The sequence below is a fragment of the Ursus americanus genome, chromosome 24 (assembly GCF_024610735.1).
Source record: "Ursus americanus isolate L20-20 chromosome 24, mUrsAme1.1.p, whole genome shotgun sequence".
Classification (NCBI taxonomy): Eukaryota; Metazoa; Chordata; class Mammalia; order Carnivora; family Ursidae; genus Ursus; species Ursus americanus.
The window spans coordinates 23,309,546-23,336,314 of NC_142150.1; the positions used below are offsets into that span (position 1 = coordinate 23,309,546).

A 26,769-nucleotide genomic window follows, 5' to 3' on the forward strand; every position below is an offset into this window, starting at 1 on the left:
ATTATGCCATGAAATTAAAGAGGTAAGCAAGAATTTAAACAAATTGTAGAAAGAGATCCATAAAGAACTGTATTTTCTTTTCTTTTCTTTTTTTTAAGATTTTATTTATTCATTTGACAGGGAGAGAGGCAGCCAGTGAGAGAGGGAACACAAACAGGGGGAGTGTGAGAGGAAGAAGCAGGCTCCCAGTGGAGCAGGGAGCCTGATGCGGGGCTCATTCCCAGGATCCCAGGATCATGACCTGAGCCGAAGGCAGATACTTAACGACTGAACCACCCAGGTGCCCCGGAACTGTATTTTCAAGAGGAAAATGAAGAACCCAGCCTGTAATGAGAGTGGGGAAGGCAATCTAGGTTCAGTGGTTCTTACCTCCATTTTCATTCTTTTTTTCTTTTTTTTAAGATTTGTTTATTTATTTGAGGGATAGTGAGAGAGAGACAGTGGGGTGAGAGGCAGAGGGAGAGAATCTTCATGCAGATTCCCGGCTGAGTGGAGATCCCGATATGAGGCTCGATCCCACAGCCTATGAGATCATGACCTGAGTCAAAACCAAGAGTCAGATGCTTAACCGACTAAGCCACCCAGGTGCCCCCCCTTACCTCTGTTTCCTTAATAGAGAATGGTGATATATCAGGTCAGGACTTGATAGGTTATGTGCTGTATATCTCAGTGTCTTAACAAAATAAAACATTTTCATGTGTCCATAGTGGATTGACAGGGTCCTTTGCTCATTATGGTCACTCAGGATTCAGGCTGATAGACATGACTATTTCAAAGGGGATAGGGACTTTGGGGAGTGGAATCATACCAGTTGCCCAGGAGGTGGGTAGCAAGAAACATTTGGTGAATAGCACTAATTACTACTCCAGGGAATAATGATAGTATCTACTCCATAGATTATTGTGTGTATTTAGTGAGATCATGCTTAGAAAATACTAGCCGCATACTAAGTGTTGGCTATTAATGATAGTAATAAGTAGCCCTATTTTCTTGCAAGTTTTTGTTATTGTTGTTCCTTAAAGAGAAAAAATAAAATGCATTACACACAGCATGTCAAATTGGAGCTCAGGCAAATCATATTTAATTTCTGATTGGAAGTATTATCCCCAGGCCTATTAACACAACTATAAATTGATTCTTGGTACCTGAGGACATTTTTTAAAAGGCCTAAAGAATATCATAATAAATGTACCATATTTACTCGATTTAAGGCTCTTTTTGATTTTAACATTTTAATGTTTCTTAGTCTGTTTTATAGTCAATTGAATGTAAATATGATATGCCTTGTTTTTTAAAGATTTTATTTATTTACCTGAAAGAGTCAGACCGAGAGAGAGCACAGAGGGAGAGGGAGAAGGTTCCCCGCTGAGCAGAGAGCCCAATGTGGGGGCTCGATCCCAGGACCCTGAGATCATGACCTGAGCTGAAGGCAGATGTTTAACCAACTGAGCCACCCACATGCCCCACCTTTCTTCAATAAAAAAATTTTGTTCCTATAAAGCTGTTAATAAATAATTTATATATCGTAAAACTTTTGATGTTCTTAAATTAAGAAAAAAAAGTGAATTGAAAAAAGTGAGTATAATATCAAAAATGAAAGAGCTTTCACCACAATGCTTTTTAGGAAATGGTAAGCCCATATAGGATTTGGACTTCAGATGTATAACTTTGTGTTTGATCGCTCTTCACCTTCTTGTTATACCACGTTTCTTTGCTTCACAAGAAATGTGATGCAAAGATGGTTATTTTTGCCATACTGAGCAATGTCTCTTGGTGGGATTTTTTTAAAAGGTAGCTATTGCGTTCTGAATCATTAGCTGACAGCAATACAACTTGGAGTGCAGCAAGAAAACAGCTTCCTCTCACTGTGTGCAAAAGGGAAACAGCAGGGATTTCATACGGAATGTCAGTCTAGGTAAATGACATCTGTTATAACATTGTAGCCGTGACCGAGACATCCATTAATGGATGCAGGCATACCTCGACCACAGAAGGCTGCCTTATATAGCAGCGGGGTTCACCAGCAACAACACAATAACAGCAATTTATAAATCACATCAAATTAAAACTGCAAACCCTGTGGCTGCCTTAGAAGCATTCTTCAACACCCCCTATCTAAGTTTTCTCACTGTCAGTTGATTGAGAAAATTCTGAAGGGGCTGTCATTCCCCCAAAAAGTCCAAATGCATAATAATTTATTGTGCTTGGGCAGCCTTTCATCTAACCTGACAGATTCCAAAGCAACTGATCTGCCCTGTGGGTAAAACGAAGGCCAGGTAGCTGCACCTCACGGTGGGTTAGTAAATGGGAACACACCACCTCACTTCTGGCTGTGATTTCCCAGCCCCCTCATTGGGAAGGAAACTTTTCTGACCCTGTAAGTCTTAACCCCAGGACAATGATCCTAAATTTTTTGTGTGTCAAAAATTATTCTGGGGCATTTGTTAAATTTTCTAGGTCCTACCCTTGGGCCTTCCAATTCACAGGCACTAAAGTTGAGTCTCATGTAGTTAGTTAGTGGGCCTCTCTGCAATGAACATTGCCCCTGCAATGGAGTGATTGCTTCTTAAATGGGAAATCAACTCTGAAACTTACTAAAATTACACCTATTTTGACCCCACCCTTGGAAAGTCACTATACTCAATGGGTTTAGGCATCTGTGTTTAAAAGGAAAAAATGCAAAGATTCTGACAAATACTATATAAGACGCAGTTATAGATTAGCATTCTATATCTTAGTACAAAGTTATATAATTAACTTTGTGAAAGGTCATTAAAGGCATGGTTTGCATGATATGAGCCATCATAGAACAAAGCAGAAGACCAGCTAATATTAATGAGGCCTTACTATTTATTAATTGGTTGGCAACGTAGTTCCATTATTTTTTTTTAAAGATTTTTATTTATTTATTTGACAGAGATAGAGACAGCCAGTGAGAGAGGGAACACAAGCAGGGGGAGTGGGAGAGGAAGAAGCAGGCTCATAGCGGAAGAGCCTGATGTGGGGCTCGATCCCACAACGCCGGGATCACGCCCTGAGCCGAAGGCAGACGCTTAACCGCTGTGCCACCCAGGTGCTCCAACGTAGTGCCATTATTAAGAGCCCTGGTGTTGGGAACCTGATTGCCTGGGTTTGAATGCTGGCCCTGTTACTTCGTAGCTATGTGAAATTGACCAAGGAATTTTTCTCTGCTTTATTTTCCTCATGTATAAAATGGGTATCATAGGGTCACTGTATTAAAAGTGCTAACCTAGAAAAGCAATTGGAACATACCTGTTAGAGAGCAGGTGTTCAGCAATTGTTAGTTGTTGGTATTACTATGTGTCAAACACTTGAATATATCATTGAATTCTCACAATTTTATAATGTAGAAACTATTATCTCTCTCTTACAGATGATGAAATAGAAACACAGAGAGATTAGGTCACCAATCCAAAATCACACAATCAATAATACTGTGGATTCTGTACCCATAGCCACTGCTCTAAATGCAAACCTGAAGGGAATCACAGGGCTTCTTAAATCTGTCAGACATCATTTTCAAGGTTCTTCAGTCGGTTAGTGGAAGTGCAGGCAATGGTTGATAGCTGGAGGTGATTATATGGCTTTAGAGTAAGACAGAGGAGGCTCTATTATTTATTAGTAGTGTGACTGTGGTTAAGTCACTTAGTATTTCTGTGACTCAGTATATAAATATGCAGAAATATTAGGATGATAATATTTTCCCCTTGAGTATTTTCTGTAGATTATATGACAATGTGTGAATTTCCTAGTAGGTCTTCCATACATATTGATTGACTTCTATTTCTGCCAGAAGGTTTAGAAAAAAAAAGAACATTATGTACATAGTTCTATGCGAGGTGAAATAGAGAATATAAAAATAGGATGATGAACATTTATTTATAAAACATAATATCAGATATAGTTCACTCATCAATTTGTATTAAGGACAGCAGTAGATTCCTGGTGCCTTCAATACTTCACAGTTGGACCATAGGATCAGTGCCAGGCAACTGGCACAACGGGAGCCAGATTCTCTCCCCTAGAATTTGGAATCGGATTCAATGTATGGATTTTGAAGGAATATTAATTAAAAGATTTGGGCCAGCCACATACAGTGGACCCTTGAACAACAAGCCAACCCCTGTGCAGTTGAAAATCTGCATAGAATTTTTGACTCCACAAAAACTTAACTGTTGAACTACAAGCCTTACTGATAACACGGTCGATTGATACATATTTTGTATGCTGTGTATATTATATACTGTATTCTTATCATCCAGTAAGCTAGAGACAAACATTATTAAGAAAATAATAAGGGAGAGAAAATACATTTACAGTACTGTATATTAAAAAAAAAATCCACCCGTAAGTGGACCTGTGTAGTTCAAATCCGTGTTGTTCAGGGTCAGCTGAATATACAGTCAGATAAGTCAGATCTACAAGTGAAAGAAAAATGAGGTAGATGGAAGCAGGTTGAGAACCCATTTGGCATCAGAGAGAGGCAATTAAAAAATATCTGCTTAGGTTCCTGATAGCTTGCTGTTTGCTCTACCCACTTGTCTTGAGCCCTGGTTGATTATCTTTTACTTGGATTGTTTGAGTTTGCAGAATGTCTTTCCAATAACTTTCATTTCATGCTTAAACTAGTTTGAAGTGAGTTTCTGTACTTTGTCACAGAATGACCTTGACTAAGATACTGACGTAGGAAGTAGAGCGGGAAACTAATACCTGTTAAGCACTTCATTTAACCCTAAAATAGCCATGAATGACGGGCATTTTAGTGGTGAGGCAATTGGGATTGGGAATCTGTAACTTGCTTAAAACCAAACTTCTGTAAATGATAGAAACATAAGTCTCCGTGACACCATATCCCATTTTTGTCACCACCTTACTATGCAGGAAAAATCCTTATACCACATAGATGATAATGCACTAAAATAAATAATTCAAGGTCATTTGGGGGAGCTAGGAGTGGGCAAACTTCATGTATGTAGAAACGGTACAATAAGGATCTTATTAGACAATAAAGAGTATTTTATAATATGTTTCTAATTCAAGAAAATGTCTAAATAAAACCACTTAACAAGTACATAAAGACAATTTAGAGACCTAGAATGCAAATTTCCTGGTCCTATGTTGTTCCCACCCAAGTTTTTGTTTTACTTTTTTTTCCTGTGAGGAATATGAATACCTGAAGATTTAACCCAATACTTAGGCAACTTAAAAGCTCTTTTCTCTTTTTTTTTTCTTTTCCAATGATAATTACAAAGTACTATTTAGTTTTTGTTTTGTTTTTTTTTGTTTGTTGTTTTGAGTTTAGGAGACCCGTCTTTAAAACAATCTATTTAGCACTCTGGAATTGTGGGTTGATTCAAAATATTTACCACGGTGTAATAGTTATGAACATTTTTCCTATGAGAACATATTGCTCATCCTCTGAAGAAAGCTTTAAATATAATACATGGCACATGCTGCTAGCGTGTTAGCATGATCAGACGTGAAACAGCCTAGTCTAAATCTTCCTTCTAATAAATAACTGTGGTCTTAGATAAATGCTGAGCCTCAGATTCTTTATCTGAATAATACAAAAGATAAAGCCAATAGTTGTACTTAACTTACAGGAAGTATGATAGTTTATTAGATGAGTCAGATAAAGTAGTTGGTAGGCAGTGCTGGGTATCAGATGTAATGTTTAAGCATACGCGGCTTATGGTCAGAATGACTGGATTCCAAATCCTAGCCCTGCTACTTACTAGAAGATGAGACCTTGAGCCAGCTATGTAACCTTGCATGGATAACTTTGCAAGCTATATAACCTTGGCTTCATGAAATCCAGGTAATCTTAATACTTATATTTTAGTGTTGTTTTGAGGATTGTTTCTATCCGTGCAAGACACTTAAAATAATGACTAGCACAGAGTAAGTACTCAAAAGATTATCAGGGTATTTTTATTAAACTCTGAGAAACAAACTGAGGGCTTCAGAGGGGAGGGGGGTGGGGGAATGGGATGGACTGGTGATGGGTAGTGAGGAGGGCACGTGTTGCATGGTGCACTAGGTGTTATACGCAACTAATGAAGCATCGAGCCTTACATGGAAACCGGGGATGTACTGTATGGTGACTAACATAATATAATAAAAAAACATTAAAAAAAAAAGAAAAAGAAAAAAATAAATGCACAAATTATATGCTATGTGAATTGTATCTCAGTAAAGCTGTAAAAAATTGTTTATTGTTTTAACAATGTATTACTGTTTATTGTAAATGGAATTAGATCTATATCTGTTGCCATACCGGAGCCTATAGGTATGATTAGCTCTATGTGACATAGTGATTCTGAGCAGGAGTAAAGAAGTGAAGACAGGGGAAGGATTTGAAGGGTTAAGACTGTGGTCACAGCTAAGACACTGTGTGTAGGTCAGCCCTTGGAAATGGAAAGCAACAAGTAGAGAAAGAAGATCTTTGAGTAGAAAGCTGCTATTGATGTTAAACTTCTACAAGAAGTGGGACTTCTAGGATTAGTACTCCTGAGACACATAGAAAGAATGACCCTGATGCTCTGTTGCTCTTCTAGAACATAAAGAATGAAGCCTTAGATGCACAGGTAGCTCAATCAATCTCTAAATGTCATTATTTCTAATTAGCTTAAAAGAAACAAGAGAAGAATATTTGGAAAATATCGAATGTCAAATAGTGAAATATGGCCAAATTATATTTTTTATAAGTACGTGAAGTTTCCAAAACATGGTGAGAAAATGGTCTCACCTTCTAAGAGGGAGTGGGAAGGAAATAGTTGAGAAGATTCAGGGAGATAAACAAAATATAACAAATAATTGGGAGAACACAATGGTTTCATCATGAGATAGAGTAATGTAGTAGAAAAAACAAATCGAAGCTAAATAGTTCTAGGTTCAAATTCGGGATAAATTACCTCAATTTTCTGGTCTGTAGTTTATTATAAAATATGGCTATATATATTCAGGTATGATTAAATGTAGTAATATGTATACATTAAATTATACTTTAATATGATAAAATTAAATGTATTCAGATATATGGTTAAATGTATTAATATGTATTAAGTATCGAGCCCAGTGCCTGAAACACAGTTGGTCTTAAATACATTAGTTTCTTCCATCCCTCTCAAGCACTTTAAACACTGACTTATTAAATGAAGTCAAAGAAAGTGCTGTTAACTGAAAGAGGGAAAACACTAATCTCTCTCTGGTCTCAGGAGTCTATTTTATGATACCAAGTCCCTCACTTGGTATCATGAAGCTGCTATGCAGGTGGTCTTCCTGGCTGATGTCACAATGAGAGGCGGGGGCGTCTGCGGAACTCGCCTGTAATGTCCTTCTGCCAACTTGCATTGCCACGGTCACTGTCAGCTTTGGCACGGCTGCTAAAAGAGGCCTTTTCTTCTCACCTGGGCTCTTTTCAACAGTTTTGCTATGGGAAAAGTTTCTTCTCTTTTTCACCATTGGATTGAAGATTTCTTCTTTGTCTTAACTCTTGTTACTCACATTTCCATAATGTTGGATAACAGCAAACCACATAAGAACATTCTGATGTACAGCCATATATATGCATATAAGCATCATTAACTTTATGATAAATCTGTCTCTGATTCTAGCAATATATATATATATATATATATATATATATATATATATATATATAATTGAGTGACATTTGCATGGCAGGACTGCACTGCTGTTGATAAGTAATACATGGTATTACATTTTATGCACTGGGGCAGAGGAATTAGAAAAAGCCCTATTCAGTTATTTCCATTCCAATCATGGCTTGCTATGATGCGCTGCTGAGTGTTGCACATGTTTAAAAATGAATACACAAAATGTAGGGATTTTGTATTTCTTTCAGATTATTATACAAAATGTATTCATAGAAATGCCAATACGGACTGTAGGGTATGTCTTGATACATTGATGTAGGACCATATGATGATAAGGGTAGTTACCAGGCAGTGCATCTGCTTATTCTCATACATGAATGGTAGGTACATAGAATAAATATCATCACTTTTCATTGCAGTACCTTTGGCAGCATCACATGCTTTTAGACGAAATCCAGAGGTAGCTGCCACAGAAAAATGCCATCTTAACACAGTGCCCAGGCAGCCGCTATCAAATGTTACTGGCTAAGTTAGACTTTGCTGTAACTGACCCACGAAGTTGGAGGATATGGAGGAATGCAGGAGCCTGCCAGTCCGACTAAGGTCAGACAGCAACAGGCCCATAGTCATAATTCCCTCAGGGTCAAAACAGTAAATGGACATTTAAAATCCAGCAAACTTCTATCCATTTCTCTTCATTTTGTCACATTGTGAATAATTTCCCAATGGTTCTCCTATGTATCACCTAATTTAGTTGTAACTTCATTGAGTTGCTATCATATTAGATATGTCATTCAAACACCTGCCATGTCAACACCTCCTTCAAAACTTCCAAGTTAAGTTTATTTCTGTATTAAATTATTCATGGCAATAGTTTCCTGCTTGGGATGCCATACCAAAACCTCTGAAGTCCCCAAGATCTAAATTTGTACCAGAGTAAATTATTACGTGTTTAAATCAACTTTCACAATTATTACATTATATCGTGTTCCAGAGCCTAGGAAAAGTTAAATGTGTGCAAGGGGGTAGGAATTTGGAGAGAAGAGTTGGTAAGATAGAGACAGAGATTGGTATCAACCCTTGAGTCAGTCATTTGCTCTAAATACTTTACAAGTATATCCCTCAAACTTATACAACTTGGGGGCCATCTTTAAAAAGAACAGAAAATTATAAATTCACATGTAGGTATAGGACATTGGAAGGGACCTGTGCAACTAAAGAGACCGGAATCTTAAGCATCATTAACTTTATGATAAATCTGTCCCTGATTCTAACAAACTAGAAGCAAAAATAGTTATTTGCATATACATCTTTAATGGAATAAGAGTTGAGACCTTTATTGTTATCCTGGGGTTTAGATTCTGCCCCCTAAGTTGAATAAATTAAAAGTGTTTCTACATTTTAACAAGAGGCACTATAAACATCTCTGTTGGGCTAATTGAAGCAGACTCTGAATTTACCATATAGAAAATACCTACCTTCTACATATGAGCAAAATAAAGGAGTATTCCAAAGAAATTTCCTTGAAGAGAATACATGAGACAGGTTTTGTGTGCTTTCCTTTCATTCCTGTTAGTGAAGGACTGTGTATTCTCTTGTTTCAGGCCAAGCAATTTAGGGCCAAATGAAAAACATTCAGAGATCAAGTTATCTACAGTGGAGGAGACTAGCAGCTAACATCATGGCCACATTGAAAAAAATTATGAAAACTGCCTCTACTAGAGTTAAGTGCAAGAAAAATCTTGAGAGTAAGAATGCTTCGTCCCTGTCTGAGAAAGCCCAAAGGAATTAAAGCTAGCTGGCATATCTCCTGATGGTAGGGGAAGAAGAGAAAGTTGTACTGGAAATGGTCTTCCCTTTAAGATTTTCGTAAGATAGAGGATGCGTGTGTATTTCTCATGTAAGCTCAGTGAATGGGATTATCATATTGAAAGGACACTGGGTGTTGAGGTAAATGTAACATGGGGGAAGAGACTGGGGTGTTTGAGTGAGGTCAGCCATATAGTACATCACCAGTGTTAGAATGGTGCAGAGTGAAGGCTCCGGTGAAAAGTCTCCAAGGATCCTCTAATGCACATTCATAGAAAAACCAGTGAGATCTCTGATTCTACCATCACCAAAGGACTACTGCCTGTATTAATGAAATAGAAAGACTTTGTTAATTTGCTTCCCATCCCTTTCTCTCCTCTCCCTTACCTCACAAAGTCTGTTGAATAGAAAGATATCATGCCAAAATCCTTTCTTGTTGCAGGTTCCCAAACATTTGGTCAGTCTTGAACTGGTATAGGGGAAAATGTTTGAATTGTGGGAGAGGTTAGTTTTGATTCAGATTATACTATACTTTTTAAATGCTGAAAAATAATACTCTTCTGACACCCAGAAGTTATCAGAAAAACAGTCTATCTGTCAAAGATATTCAGGAGTGGGAATAGAGATCTCAGAGCGTATTTGGAGGCCCTGGTAGTTATAAAAACAAAAACAAAAACAAAAAAAAAGAAGAAAAGAAATTGTTCTTTGACTCTATCCTACCAAGTTCAGTATATTTACTAAATCTGTTAGTCATCCTTATTTACTTTTATAAAATATTTTATTTAGCCACATAGCATTCAATTGCATCCAGTTTTCTTCTCCAGTGGAGCTATGCTCTGTTGTCATGCTGTTATGATAAAAACTCATTACATAAATATAGCCAGCCTTATAAGAGCTACTATTGGAACTAAAATATGTGAAATTTTAGAGTGTTTTATTCACTGTGTGAAGCAAATCTTCTAAAATTCCTTCCATTAAGGAATTGAAGAAGTACCCTTTTTCTCTACTACATTAAGAAATGATTAAATTTGCTGATGACACGAAGTTTCATTTCTTTTCCTCACCTTAGCTGGTGCATGTTTTGCCATTTTCACCAGAATTATATTGCTGTGAGTCCCCAGAGATTTTCAGAGATACTGTAGGGTAGATTTATACATAGAAGGCTGTGTAGGAAGGGGTTATATTAACACCAACAGGAGAATCTGTTTTATGACAGAGGTTCCAAAAATATTTACTACTCTTTATTGTTCTTGTATGTGAGCAGTGTTATAGAAATATAGCTTTTTATCAGTTGATATTTTTGATTCTTCATTCATTCAAGGAAAACCAATTACTCAACATTTTGGTTTTCTACTTCAAGTTTTGGTTTTTTAAAACAAAAAAAGCAAAGTGGAATTTATTTTAGTAGTAACTGTTATTATTTAGTGTCATGAATTTTGTGTGCATTTAAATATTCCAAGGAGGGGCGCCTGGGTGGCACAGCAGTTAAGCGTCTGCCTTCGGCTCAGGGCGTGATCCCGGCATTATGGGATCGAGCCCCACATCAGGCTCCTCCGCTATGAGCCTGCTTCTTCCTCTCCCACTCCCCCTGCTTGTGTTCCCTCTCTTGCTGGCTGTCTCTATCTCTGTCAAATAAATAAATAAAATCTTTAAAATAAATAAATAAATAAATAAATAAATAAATAAATAAATAAATAAATAAATATTCCAAGGAGAAAGATTTTATTACCATTAAAAAAAACTTAAAATGTTACCTTATGAGGCGTTAGGATGATTTTTACAAAGATGATGTTGATCCACCCACAATACTTTAACTGATATTTTTATGGATCCTTTATTCATTAAAATTTCATTCATATATATTATCTTACTTTATCTCCTTGGCAGCTTGATACTGGTCTTAGATACCTTTTATACATTTGACATTTGATGGAAGGTTAGATAAATTTCTAAAAAAATGCATAACCTGTAAGTAACTAGAAAATATGTAAACTATATGTAACTAGAAAATAATAGAGCTATTTCTAATACTAAATCCCATGGGCTTCCAAAACTGAATCCCACGCTTCCTCCATTTCACAATCATAAACATACCTGCCCTTGAGGAACTTACTTTAAATGAGGAATATTAAGCAAGAACACACTTACACTCAAAGCCAGCTATTAACTAAAGGTTATTGAGATTTATACCAAAAAAAAAAAAAAAAAAAAGTCTGGGTAGGTGTTGGTGATCTTTAGTAACAGGGATGATAGGAAGTTTTGTAGCATTTAAACTAAGCCTTGATGAATATGTTGATTTCTTCAGGTGAAGGATCAGCTAGTAACATTTTCCTGCTACAGAACAGTGAGGTAAAGGCTAAGAAAACTTGTTTTCCCAATCTGGGGATAAAACATTAGAATCTGGACTGTTTAAATTAACTGGAATTTGCAGGGCATACATTGAAAAAGAGCTGTACAGAGTAAGTACTTCAGAGGTCTCTAAGGCCATTCATCATGGATCTTGGCCATGAGCTAGGCTATACATGCACACGGTAAGATTCCCGTCTGGCCTCAGCCCAGTAGATATCCCTGGCTATGAGACTGAAAAATGACTGATGACACTAAAGGTCCTGCAGGGCTGGGACTCGAGGTTGTACCACTCTGAAAGACATTGGCGTTGCTGCCCAACCAGAATGGAAAGACCTCACTGAGCACCTTGGACAGAAAACACAGGTCTTAGAAAGGGTCTTGGTAGTGAGGATCCCTTACTACAGTAAGGAAATTCTCTAAGGCCAAGTTCCAAATAGCAATAGGTCTGTGCTAACAGAATATAACCAAGACCAGCAGGATCAAAAAGATCAGTCAGTAATTTAACTACCTGTGCAAAGAGTGAAAATACTTTTTAAAAGGTGGCGTAAGTTAGGCTCCCTTCAATATATGATGTGTTGTGAAGCATAAAATTTAAAAAAAATTAGTGGATAACCAAAGAAGCAGGAAAATGTAACTCAGTGCCAATTTTAAAAGTAATAAACATGAATTATGGAATTAGCATACAAAGACTTTAAAGCAGTTATTAATATATTTAAAGACCTGAAATAAAAGGTAATTGGTCACAAAGAGTGAACAGATGGCAAGAGTCTGAATAATAATAGAAGATAATAAAGAACTAAATAGAAATTCTAGAATTGAAAACTGTACCTGAAAAAAGTTAAATGATGAAATTATTAGAACCAGAGTCAGGAAAAGAAAGGGATATTAAACTTGAGACAGATTCAATACAAGTTATTCAACCAGAAGAATACCGCAGAAAATGTTGGGAAAAAAGTGAATCAACCAAACATTGACTCAGTGACCTATAGTTAATCTTGAACAGTGTAACCTAGTGTAATTTAAGTCCCAGAAGGGGATGAGAAAGGAAATGATTAATGAAAGTATTTGAAAATCTAACTGATGACATTTCCCTAAATTCATAAGAAACATCAAGTTATATATGAAGACTTGTTGATTTCTAATCCCAAGAAGGATAAATGCAAAGAAAATCATGTCATAGTGTATCATACTTAGACTGCTGAAAACTGAAAATAGAAAATCTTAAAAGCAGACAGAGAAAAAGAAACATTAGATACAGAAAAGAACAATATTATGGAGGATTACTGACTTCCCTTTGGAAACAAAGGAGGTAGAAGTCAATGGACCAACATCTTTAAAGTGCTGAATATAAAACCACAGCCAAGTAAAATTCTACAAGCAATAAAATACTCCTTAAGAATAGAAAAAGATGTTTCAGGTAAATGACAGGTGAGAAAAATTGTCACTAGCACACCTGCTTTTCAGGAAATAAGGAAGTTTTTGAGACTGAAGAAAAATAACGAATGGAAATTTAGATCTTCCAGATAGAAAGAACACAAGATGGTAAATACGTGGGTTTAAATAAAATTCATTTTTTCTTTTAATTTTTATAAAGAAAACTGGTTATCTAAATTATATTGCAGGATTTATTTCATAAGCAGATGTAAAATATATTAAAACCATAGCACCAAGAATAGTAGGTTAATGGGATTTCACTATTGTTCTATCATTTTATTTGAAATTGCACAATACCGATACTAGGAAAACATCATCATCTCTAGAAAAACAACTAAAAATGTATAAAGAGATACAGCTAAAAAGTCTATAAAGAAGATTAAATGATAAAACTTACTAACTCCAAAGAGGTCAGGAAAGGAGAATGAGAAAAACAAAACCAGGTAGTACCATTACAGAAGCCATTGCAAGTAGTTAAATTAAACCAAACCATATAAATAGTGACATTAAATGTAAACAGACTAAACATTCTAAGTAAAAGGCAGAGATGGTCAGACTAGATTAAAAAAAAAGCAAGACCCAATTATCTTGTGGTCACAAGAATTAATATATACTTAATATACAAAGAAACAATTAGGTTAAATGTAAAAGGATGGAACTACATCCTAAGTGAACGCTAAATGTAAGAACCATGGTATGGTTGTATTAATATCAGACAAAGCTGACTTAAAAAGTGTAATGAAAGGTAAATAGGAACCTATCAGTCACAAAACAGTTAATTCAAGAAATATGTAGAGCTTAGGGATGCCTAGTGGCTCAGTCAATTAAGCATTTGCCTTTAGCTCAGATTATGATCCCAGGATCCTGGGATTGAGCCCAGTGTCAGGCTCCCTGCTTGGCGGGGAGCCTGCTTCTCCCTTTCCCCCCTGCTCATGCTCTCTCTCTCTCAAATAAATAAAGATCTTAAAAAGAAAAGAAATATGTAGAGCCTAAATGTCCATAAATCTAATAACAGAACTATAAGATACATTATATACTATAAGATACATCTGGACAGAACTAGATGGATAATAAGACCAAAGCAGATTTTAATACTCTTTTATTAGTAATGAATAGGGAACTTAGATAAAAAATATCAATAGTGATATATAGAAATAGAAGATTTAGTGATACTTAGTGACAGACAAATTGAACATGAAGTCACATAACTTGATTAAATTTATACAAAGTCAAGTTCAAAACACATGTTCTTTTCAAGTGGACATGCAAAACATCGGGATGGACCATATACTGGACTATAACATGCGTCAAAATACAGTCCAAAGTTATCTGGTCTGCCTGGGATAGTTCTGTGAATGTAACATTAGGCCACTGTATAGATATATCAGGTCAATCAGGCTGAGGAAAATTTGCCAAGTGTGCTAGGTCTTGATAAGAAACGTACAATCTTTAGGATAGAAAAGAAACTCTGAAGATTCAACAGCTTACCACATCAGTCAATTTTTCTAGGGCCCCAGTGTTATGGGGCATGCCAAGGTGTCTCCTCCAGAGTAAAAGGACACCTTTCACTGGCTTACAGAGTAGGGGCTAAAGCCACAAGGAAGCAAAATAAGTTAGCCAGCTGACATGAGCCGATTTTTTTCATTGGTCACCTCAGTGCTGCCACAATGGGTACATGAAAGGAGCAGTCATGATGGCAGGAATGGATGCTATACAAAGACCAGTAGCATAGGCTTCAAGGCAGAGTTAGCTATGGCCGCTGCTAAGTATCTAACTGCCATTAACAGAGACCTGCACTTAGTTCCCAGTACGGTACATTCCCGTTAGGGATGGTCACTTGATTGCTTTGGAAAAGACAGTGATTCATCTTGATTAGAATCAGCACATATTCTGGGATCGGGTTTTTCTTTTCTTCTCCTGGAGTTTTCCCTAGCACCATTTTCTGAGGATTTATGTTTGGTTCACATATGAGATTACACATAAAATTGTGTTAGACTAATGGACCTGCTTTATAGCTACATTAGTTATCAATTGCGGCATAAAAATGCCCCCCAATTTAAGTACCTAGTGATAAATGAAAGCAGAGATCCAACATACTAAAACCCATAGAGTGCAACAAAAGTCATTCCAAGAGGAAAGTTCATGGCAATACAGGCTTACCTCAAACAAGAAAAATCTCAATTTAACTTCACACCTAAAAGAACTACAAGAAAAACAAAAAAGCTTAAAACACACTTATTACATAATTTCTTTGGGTCAAGAGTCCGGGAGTGGCTTAGTTGGATAGTTATGCCATCTACAGTTGCACTCAATATGTCAGCTGGGGCTGCAGTCACCTGAAGGATTGATTGTATTTGGAGATCCATTGCCAATTTATCTTACTCAGACCTGGCAAGTAAGGGCTTGTTCTTTGTAGGGGATCCCAGTTCTTTGTCACTTGGAGGCTGTATAAGGCTGCTTGAGCTTTTTAATTTTAAAAAGTTTTTTATATTTTATTTTATTTTAATTAATTAGTTAATTTATGGAAGACAATTTAATGTTTCATCTGGATCCAGAGTGCTTGGATTATTTAAGAACTTGACAAATGTTTCCCCTGGAGCAAATGGTCTAGTAGGGAGCAAGGTAGAGAACAATGTTATATGAAATAGCTCTGAAAGTCACACACTATCATTTCCCCAATGCCCTATTATTTATAGAAATTAGCCCCATTTGGTGTAACAGAAGACTACACAAAAGGATGTGTATGTGGAAATAAAAATCAATATGTACGCTTTTGGAAGTTGGCCTTCCTAAGAACCAATATGGTGAGGAAGTGGCCACATGACTGTGGGAGCCATTGGTCTGTCACTTACAATATTCCACAGAAGTATAGGTCTACAGTGGTAGAGTGATGGATGGAATGGTCTTTTGAAGGCACAGCTGAGGTTCCCACTTTGAGATCTTATGCTACAAGAATAGTGCTCCATCCAGCCATGATGCAGTGTACACCTTAGTTCAATGGCCTTATATGATATCTCCCAAATAAGTAGAAAACATGGGTTTGGTTATCAAAGTATACAAGTGGTAGTAGCCCCATTTCTCATCAGTCTCAGTGTTTGGTGAATTTGTACTTCACGTTTCCACAAATCTAGCTTTCATGAGTCTAGGCTGTCTCTTTTGAAAGGACTTTCCTTTCCTCTGAACTAGTTTGGTCAAAAATCAGTTCACTCCACCCTTTCTAGTCTCTTGAATCCATTCAATTGATGATCTGTGTGCCAATCCTTATATCAATACCACAATATCTTGATTACTGGCTTATGGAGTAAAACTTGAAGTCACATAGTGTAAGTTCTTTATCTTTTTCTTCCACAAATTGGCCACTCCAGATCTTATGCATTTTCACACAAATTTTTAGAATCAACTTGTCAATTTCATCAGATATCAGTTTGGATTTTATTAAGATTAAACTGCATTTACAGATCAATTTGGAGAAAATGGACCTCTGTCTTAGGTTGGATTCTCTGTGATATGGGCTCTGACTGATATTTGCACCCACGTGGGTATTGGTGAGTTCTCTTGAGAATAACGATTCTTTAGGGATAGAGAAGCAGGTCTGGACAATGAAATAAATTCACCCATGACACATATTCAGCAGAGGCCTCAGTCAATTGCATGGGGAGCTTTGCAACAGGAACGGATACTCAGAATTGCCTGTGATAGGTACCACATCATACTAGGTCCACATTGTTGCCAAACAAACATTGAGGAAGTTGTCAGAATAATAAATACAAAGTAAAATAATATGAATTAGAGCTAATAAATACTGAGTTGATCTTTGTAACTACAATTTCTTTTTAAAAAACCTTTACTTCCGCATTGGTAAAAAATAAGTTAATTAACTATTAAGGACTAACCATCATTTAACCAGCTTTGCAATGTATATCCTTTTCAAACTTCTATTTCTTCTATTTCTTTTTTTTAGATATCACACCTCTTTTTAGCTATTTAAGAACTGATTACTGACACATAAGTTTGCAGGTGTTTATAAGAATTTGTATCTTCATTTTCAATGTAAATTTTCTTACTCCACTTTATCAAGATTCCAGGAGAATAAAATATACCATTGCTTTTCCAAATAGGATAAAAATGTATTGAGTTCAAATGGTTTAGAAGGGATTTACCAGGGAGATGATCACATAGTGTGTTTTATGTTTTTCTATAAATTCTGTGGTCACAGCATATTAGGGCAAAGTGCTTACTCAGCATTAGTAAAAGTTGATGTTGTCACTTTGCCCATTTTTATAGAATCTGGTAGATAGGATGGTATTCCCTCAGAGAGCAATCTATCCCAAGGACTGCATCATTGCCAATTTATTTCCATTTACGGTGGTGGTGGTGTTGGTTGTACCCTGGGCCTGTGTATTTTCACTTATCACAATTGGAGGGGAGGCATTCTCTTTGCTCCTGTAATTGGAAAATATCCTGTCACTCATTCTTAAATGCTGAACTCAGATATTACATCCTTCATGAAGTTGTCACTTTATCTCTTTTCCGGCAGCCTTTCTGTCTTGTGAATTCCAAAATATTTGTTGACAAATTGCTTTATTCCCCAGAAACTGGTTGTAGGCATCATATACCAGCAATGTTGTTTTCTAATTATTATTTTCCCTGATGCCTAAGAAAAATACTACAGTGTGTCAATGAATTAATCTTATCCAAAGGAGCTAAATGGAGACAATACAGAAGAAGAAAAATATAAACTGGCTTCACAGGGTATAGTTTCTTCCCCCAAACAATATATAAAAAATGTTGGGTTGATATTTTTAAATTGAACCTCTTACAATAGTAAAATTGGTTAGAAATATGTGATAGAGGTGCTAGAGAGTCCTGATGGAAGATTGTAGAAAGAAAAATTAGTATTTTATGAAATAACAAATCCAGGATGTATTTTAATGCAGAATATAGCAAACAACATGTATTTATCACAATATGTTCAAATGTACTGTAGTCAAATGATGTAAGCCATTAGATTAAAATATTTTCAGATATCTGAAAATGCCACATCAGCTTTTTTTTTTTTTTTTTTTTTACAGGCAAAGATCTTGTCTATAGCCATTTCATTAAATGCCTAGAGAACAGCTGAATCTTACCAGATTTGCCACACTTTCTCTAGAAGGCTGAATCTCTAGCAGTGCTTGTGTCTCACCTCACTGAATTGTAGAAACTATTTTATCCACTTGCCCCTTCATTCATCAGCATAAAAACAGCTTCTTGCTTTTGCTAACCATGCCTTGTGTGTCCTCTTAATCTTCCCTACACCTCTGTAATTATTCTGTAAGTTAATGTCTTTTCAATACTTGCCTTGTGTATCTTTCTGAGACCCGAAATCAGAAACCAATTTTACTGTACCTTCATAGATTATATACCCCATTGAAAGCTTTCTCCACCCTGAAGGGGATATATTTCCACATTCCATATTCTCATTCTAACTTCTCTTCCCCTGAAAATATCATCATGGGAGCTACTTTTCATCCAGTTTCATCTCTTATGGAAAGAGACCTTAGGGCTAGAATTTGAATCAGTGGGTCATTTGAAGTTGGAAGACTGGTAGATTCACCACAAACTCCAGATTAGCAACATGTCACATATAGTGAAACACACTGAAATAAAAGTCATATTTACATGAGAAAAGTTCTAGTGAATAGGCAAAAGCTCATGGAAGCCCCAGAATATGACAACTGAACCTTAGCAGTTTCTTAATCTTTGCAAAGATTGCAGTTCTGAGCATAAACACCACAGTCTCCCAGTTACTTATTGCTGTCCATGCTTATCTATGAAATATAAAGGTTTCACTAAATTTAGTATTTATTGACCATTAGATTTTGCATAACTTAAAGATGGGGTCTCCTTTCAAAAAGTCCATTTCTAAAGGAAGTTGGATCTTCTATTCCACCTCCGACTGAAGCACCTGTAAGTGTAGCAGGTGTAACAAGCAGCAAGAGTAACTTGGTTCCCACGCTAACCTTTCTGTGGTGACTCTTCTTTTCAAAAGTCACTGTGGATCTCTACTTAGTTGCTAAAGGGGGACATGGATTTTCCTTGTGCTCTTAGATTTGTTATTAGCCTTGCTCCTTCACTTTCATGAAACGATCTCCCCCATTTCCTATCCATTTGCTCATCTTGTTTCTATCCTTTTCACTGCTCTCCCCATACATGTCACTTTCTCTTGCTCCTTTCTACCCTTCCACTGCATAGTTTGGACTACTTCCAAACTCACATTTTCAACTACTACCTCACCTTGACTTATAACCTCATGGGAATGACTCTCAAATAAATATTTACCATGATTAAATCTTGAGCTCTGATGTTGCATTTCTGTCTGTCTGCTAGGCATCTATTTTTGATACCATCAGATAACTTCAGTGTTCACTCATAATGTAAAAGGATCACACTGAGGCATTTCACCACTGAAATACAAATTTCAATCCCTTTCTTAGTGTTTAAGTTTCACACATGTAGTACAAAGGTGGAAAAATGACAGTCCATATTTGTTATATTTCAAGTAGTTGAAAAAAAATTGAGGGGAGAATAATATATCATGACATGTGAAGTTTTTATGAAATTAAAATTGTTTCTACAAGTAGTGTTTTATTGGAATACAGCCATGTTTGTTTACTTTTTTATGGTTCCTTGTGTCCTATAATGACAGAGTTGAGCAGTGCGTCAGAGAGAACATGGGCTGCAAAGCTTAAAATATTTAATATTTGGCCCCTTCTAGAAAAAGGCTGCTGACCCCTGATTTAGTGGATGAAGCCTGAGTTTAAGAGTAGACTAATGAAGCTAAATAGAAATCTTTGATATGCTCTTTGTTAGGTGGAATTTCAGAGAAATTTACTTAGTACTCATGAGCCTGTATTCTTCTCTGTGAAATAGATATGCCAACAGCCAAATTCTTCTCTAAAGTTTATTTCATCTCAATCTAGGACTATTGCTATAGGCTTTAAATTATTTTTCCAGTTTATTTTTTCAAATCAGCCTGGTGAAACAATGACAGATAATCCTATATTATGGTGTCATCTCAGGAATATTTCATAACATCTCTGTTGTTTAAGGCTGTTTCAGATTTAAGTGAAAGAATCTCAGCTTGAATTCATTTAGCCAGATAAACATTATATTATATAATTGCATATAATTTTAGAGCTTCCTTTTTAAATTTTATATATACACACACATGTAGTATATAAATAAGCATATATGGTGTATAACGTATTATCCATATAAAATGTGTTACTCATATGGTGTTATAAAAATGACTCCTTTAAAGTGACGTTAGAAAAATTGCCTTACCATCTATATACTACTTACAAAAATAGACTTCAGTTTATTTAAAGAACTAAATGTGAAAGTTACAAATATATGATAATAAAAAAATGTAGGGGAACCTCTGCAATTCCCATTCTTAGAATTCATGAAACAATTTTATTCTAACTCTGTCCTTACACCTCATCAGGTCTTTATCAACACAGGAACCACTTTCTGTTCTAACAACAATGTTCAGTGCACAGTAATTATGCTACCCTTGAAGTTGTTTTAGATACCTTTTTACATTTTATTCCAAACCCTAAGTACCCATTTATCTAAGATGAAGACAATATTTTAATTAATCCTCCATTTTTTTTAAAGATTTTATTTATTTGACAGATATAGAGACAGCCAGCGAGAGAGGGAACACAAGCAGGGGGAGTGGGAGAGGAAGAAGCAGGCTCATAGCGGAGGAGCCTGATGTGGGGCTCGATCCCATAACGCCAGGATCACGCCCTGAGCCGAAGGCAGACACTTAACCGCTGTGCCACCCAGGTGCCCCTAATCCTCCATTTTTAAATTAGTACCTTATTAAGCCTCACATTATTTCTTGTTAGTTTTTCTATATTTTTCATCCTCCTGAATCTCTTTCTGTATGAATATACACGCACACACCCATCTCTCTATAATGTATAGAAAATATGCATTAGATGCATTTATTAGACATACTATGAAATAACTTACAGCAGCAAGAAACAACCAATAACAAATTAGATAATTGGTGACATAGATCTTAAAACAATGTTTGAGTTAAGTAAGATACCTCTCTTTCTAACTCAAAAAAAATATCGTTTTGTAATCTCTTCATGTTGCCGTTTATCTAATTGATTACTTCTTTCTGTAAGGTATTCTGTAGCATATGTCTAAAAAATTTACTTACCCATATCCTTATGATAGACATTTAGGTTGCCATCAAATCCTTTTCATTGCAGAGTGCTACAGTGACTACATTTGACTTTTTGACTTACCAATTTTTGTAAGAGTATGTATGCATGTATGTATTTTTGTATCTATCCTAAAATTCATATGTCATCTCAAGGGATTCCGAACAGTCAAAACAATCTTGACAATAGGAACAAAGTTGGAAGTCTCACACTTCATGATTTCAAATTTACTACAAAGCTATGATAATCAAAACATTGTGGTACTGGCCCAAAACCATATAGATGAATGGAATAGAAGAGGAAGCCCAGAAATAAACCATCATATATAAGGCCATGACCATTCAATGTGGAAAGGACGGTGTTTTTAACAAATGGTCCTGGGAACATTGGATATCCATATACAAAAGATGGTAGTTGAATCCTTACACCATATGTAAAAATTAACTCAAAATGCATCTAATATTTACACAATTAGGTTTTTCAAATTAATATAGTTTATTAAACTATTTTTTTAAATTAAACTATTTTATATTCTACATGTATAGAATGTTCACAGTGTTTACTATACATCACTTGGTATGCATGGATTGATAACTCACTGTCTTCGTCCTCAAAGAGTTTATAGTGCAATAGGGAAGATAGGGGGAAAACCAAACCAATAATAATATCTGTATGTATGTATATTTATCATATGGGTCACAACCAAAAGGCAGTTTTAACAACATTCTAAAAAAGCATATAGATTATATAATTAATGGTTCTGCCATGATATGTTTGAATTCAAAATAAATATGGAGCTAACACAATTCATGGCAACTACTTAAATTGTGTATTTTTAGGCCGATGTTAAGTCCCCTAACTATCATTTTACCAATATAACTTTTGACAAAGTCTATGGAATTCATGCATTCAGAGGATGCAGAATTAATCTTTGGAAAATTCGAATAATATAATGAGTCTATAGGAAAAATATTTAGCTTTTAAATTGTCTTAAGTTAGATGTTTATCTATTTATAGCTTCCTTAAGCTTTTTTTTTTTAAGTTAATGTCCTTTCCTTTTTCCATTTAACTTCTTCACTGCAAGAAATGACTACTCTGCCCCCTCCCTCTCCTCACACAAAAAAGGCTATTTCCACCTGTACACATTTTTAATTGAATCTCTTATTGATTTAACCTGCACTTATGTGATTTCTCTTTTGTGTTTTATTCAGTAATTATCAAAGGAATGATTTAAAGATGCAGGTTTTACTGAAATGTGTAAGGATGAGTGTTTTATGTAAAGGGCAGCAATCTTTATATTCCAGGCTCCTTTTATTGTACTGTAATTCAGGATCTGTTATTTAAATGAAGTTGAAAGACAACCTATTCACCAGCTGGTAATTATAGACTGTGAATTTGGAATTCTTGTGGCTTGATCTCATTGTATACTGTTTGAATAGAATATATCGAATGAAATCTGGGAAAATGCAAAAGAAATAAAATTGCGTACACAATTAAAATCCAAAGATGGTGTTTGCATCTTTTGCTTTCTCAGAACCTATCGTGTTTCTGATATGTTACAAATGTATTGAAGAATTTGTTCTAAGTATTCAGTAGTTTACAAATGATGTAATGAATCAGAATAAAAGCAATGTTCTCCTCCAAGATACTAACTTCATAAAAGGAAATTTCAACTCGTATAGAACTCTTAATAATAAAGTATTGTTTCAACTATATAGCTTTGGATTATGTACATTTTCTTGGTGAATGTAACCACTGCTTTTCTGTGCATTATGAAGCCAGGAATGGGGGTGGGTAATGGTATTAAAATCCCTTTATGTTTTACAAAATGTTATTATATACATTTATCAACCATCTTATGTGGGTGTCTGGGCAGGTATTATTAGTTCTTTGACTCCCAGTTAAAATTTCTTGCATTCACTAGATTACCAATCTTTTGTTTCTGAAAAATATAACCAACTGTGGTAGAATCATTGGAATTATCAAATGGCCTGTAAATATAGGCCCTAATTTGTGATTAAAAATACTTCAAAGGGAAAACAGAAAAAATATGCTACCTAGCTTCCAAATGTATTTATCATAAAAATGATACATACAGTGATCAGGTTAACATTTTTATTATTAACCTGGTTTCGGATTATGCAAGGTCTGTCTGGGAGGGAAAACAACTGTTGTCATTTTCCAAGTTGGGGTATGGGAAGATAAGTTGCCACATAAATGTTCCCATAAAGAAATTAACTGGATAGATCATGAAAGAAAATAGGAGAAGAGACACAAGGTTAGTGGGTTCTTTAAAGTTAATGGATAAGACCTGGAGTAAATTCTTCTTCAGAGTTCAAACTAAACCATTCCAAGAGAGTGAGGCAAGACCACCACGTTCTCAGAGCATTTAAAAAGGTCAGAGGCAAGACGATGGAAATGATGATGGGAAGGGGTGTGAGACAGTGTACTTGTGTTTGGGGACATTTATAGAGCAGGACCTTTAGAGTCACATCGACCTAGGTTTAAATCCTAGACCCACCACTTTTCAGTGATGTGAATGTCACAGCAGGTCAATTTCAACCAAAGCCAAATCAAAGCAAACATAAAATTCTAAAGTGATAAGCCAGAGCAGTGTGAAGTTTTCAAGGGAAGTATTTACAGACAAGTTCAGGGTTCTAGAAAGTCCCCAAGGACATAAACACGTTGAGAGAGAGGACAGAGAGAGGATACATGAGGGCTCTTTCTTTGGAGAGAGTTACTTGTGTTCTGTGAGTCTCTGCCACCCCAAAGCATAGGTATGAGCGTACCTGTCCCCAACCTCAATTCTACTGAAACCGGCTTCTATGGGACTCCTTGGAGTGCTTGGTATGTGTTTCCTATAATTGTAGGGAAGTAACACAATGGACTCTTGTTGAGGAATATAAAGGCAAGAGTCTGTAGCAATCAGCTTGAGACAGGAGAAAGAGACGGAGAGATACTTCGCGTGATGAGTGAGGCCAGTGACAAGGAGGTGGAAGTACCAGTGTCAGATGTGTGTGATGTGGAGAAAGAGCCAGTCTGAATTCATTTAAAACACTGACCCAGCAGAACACAAGCAGGGATGATGGGACCCGAAGAGAAAAATCCTGAGTGGATAAGCTGCCAAAGGCCAGGGTTTGAAGGAGAAATGGCAATCCAAAGAAAATCGTCATTCGCATGCAGCGGTGTATCATCAGCTGTTCGGGGCAAGGTGGGGTTGTGTTGATTCTGAGTAACATGTGAAGGTGATCGCGGAGGAAAGCATTCTGCTCTGAGCACCTGCCAGGGGAAGGCATTATCAAGCGTCGCAAAAGCAATGTCTTGTTTAACAAGAACTTTTTTCTGCTTTTACCTGTCTTCCCCAACATACCCCCACTGTGTACCCCACTCAGGAAACAAACACATTTGTTTCCTGCAATTTTTTAAGTCATATGTGTATGTAACAGGGGGCTGCCTTTTACTCTTTGCTGGCACCAGAAGAGTGCAGACCAGCACTGGGAGTGGAGGCACCGCCGCCCTCCCGGAGGAGAGGCAGCCCGCGCCCTGAGTGGGCGTGTCCACACCAGAAGCGTGCGCCCGGGCACAACTCCGCCCCTGGAAGCCGGGGCGCGCAGCCGCAGTCGTTCTTGTACCCTTGGTGCTGCGCGCGTCGCAGCGTTCGGCGGTGGCTCAGCCTGGACTTGAGGTAAGCCGCGGAGCGCTCACTGCCACAGTCTTCGACTTAAAAAGAAAAATTCTCCAAAGGATTCTGCGGCAATAGTTGGGCCCCTCAGAGTCACACACTTACTGATCTTGAGCAATACAGGGAACAATGTTAGTTTTAGCCCATGCGCCTTCCAGAAAGCCCCACCTTGACTCTCCAGATCAACAAGCACACACCGGTTGGTGATGTCTCCTCGCTGCAGTGTGAGGCACCACGTGTGTGAGCAGCTATCTGCCCACCGTCCCTCCTGGTGCTCCACAGCTTCGGCCCCCACTGCGTGCACGTGCAGCTCCTGGCCACCATGTGCCAGACGCGGCTCCCCTCCATCAGCGTGCACAAGGGGAACCAGAACACCATCCAGCATTGCCTTCCATCAGCTACAACTCCACTCCTGGAGCGTCGTCACCACCACCATAGCGTCAAAGTCGTTCCTGTGGGTGCAAGTCGTGGGATGATGAACGGTCTCCCGGAGAAATTCTCCAATACGAGCCACCTAATCAGTGATCTGCGGGCAACGGGTGCAGGACTCTCAGAGAATGAGGCGGAGCGCGAAGGTGAGCCCCTGACTGAGCTGCCCCAGGCTGTTGCCATAGTGGCTGAGCACAGTGAGCCTCACTGAGAGCCTCATCAAGATCCAGGAGGGTGGCAGTTTCTGCGCAAGAGGTTGGAGGAGCACCAGGCCACCCTCTTGCCCAGAGGCAAGACCAGCAGGCCCAGAATGTCCAATGCAAGCACGAACGGTGAGAGGCCCTCAGAAGGAAGAGCCTGGTTGACATGAAGGGCATGGGTAGAGGCTGACGGGACAGTGATGCCTAGGATCCTGGGGGCCTGCCCAGGAAGCAGAGGGGACTGTCTGGCAGTAGCAGGAGGAGGAGGAGGGGAAGTGGGAGGAAGGGGTGGGGTGTGCAACTGGATATTTCTGGCAGTTGGTGGTGAGGAGCCTGATGAGAACTTGGTCCTAAAGATGGCCAAGAGGAGAGAGCCCGTGGGGCCCCAAGGCTAGAAGCATCTGGTAAAGTGGAGGCCTCCAAAGACCATTAGTAAGAGCATTTTTACACTTTTATGAGTTTTTTGTTTTGTTTTGTTTTGCTTAAATGGGTGTCTTTCTATCTCCATTAGGTGACAGTGCACTTGCTAGTGGAAGGTGAAATGACAGATATGTAGGCAAAGTTAGGGGAGCACAGAGGTCAGGCATGGGTCCTAATGGCTCTCTGTTCACCCAGTGAATTCTCCTAGATGGGACCAATTAAAAAGGTAACTTTCCAGGTGCGTCTAACCATGGGACCTAGAATTATCATTAGGAGTATTTAAGTTATCAGCTCACTAAATGGCTCCAAAAGTCAGCTGTATCTTAGGATTTAAATACTGTAGCCCAAACTAGGATTTCTACCAACCAGGGGCTTGTTTTTTGCTCCCATAGAGATTTATGAAATTGAGTTTTAGGTTCATGCTTAGTGTTCTATAGAAGGATTTTACTGTAGTTACAAAGTAAATATGAAATATAATAGAAGATTCAGGTAGCACAGTATTAAACTGTATAATGAAGTAATTTATAAGGAAGGAGATAAATAGCTGTAGGAAGATTGGGTCTGTAAAGCATTTCCAGTAA

The 26,769-nt window shown here is 37.2% G+C and overlaps 1 pseudogene; it reads left to right on the forward strand.

Annotated features, from left to right (window-relative positions):
- The window catches only part of LOC123799512 (suppressor of SWI4 1 homolog), a 130,540-nt pseudogene extending 104,582 nt beyond the window's left edge, over positions 1 to 25,958 (forward strand).
- The last annotated feature ends 811 nt before the right edge of the window (positions 25,959 to 26,769 follow it).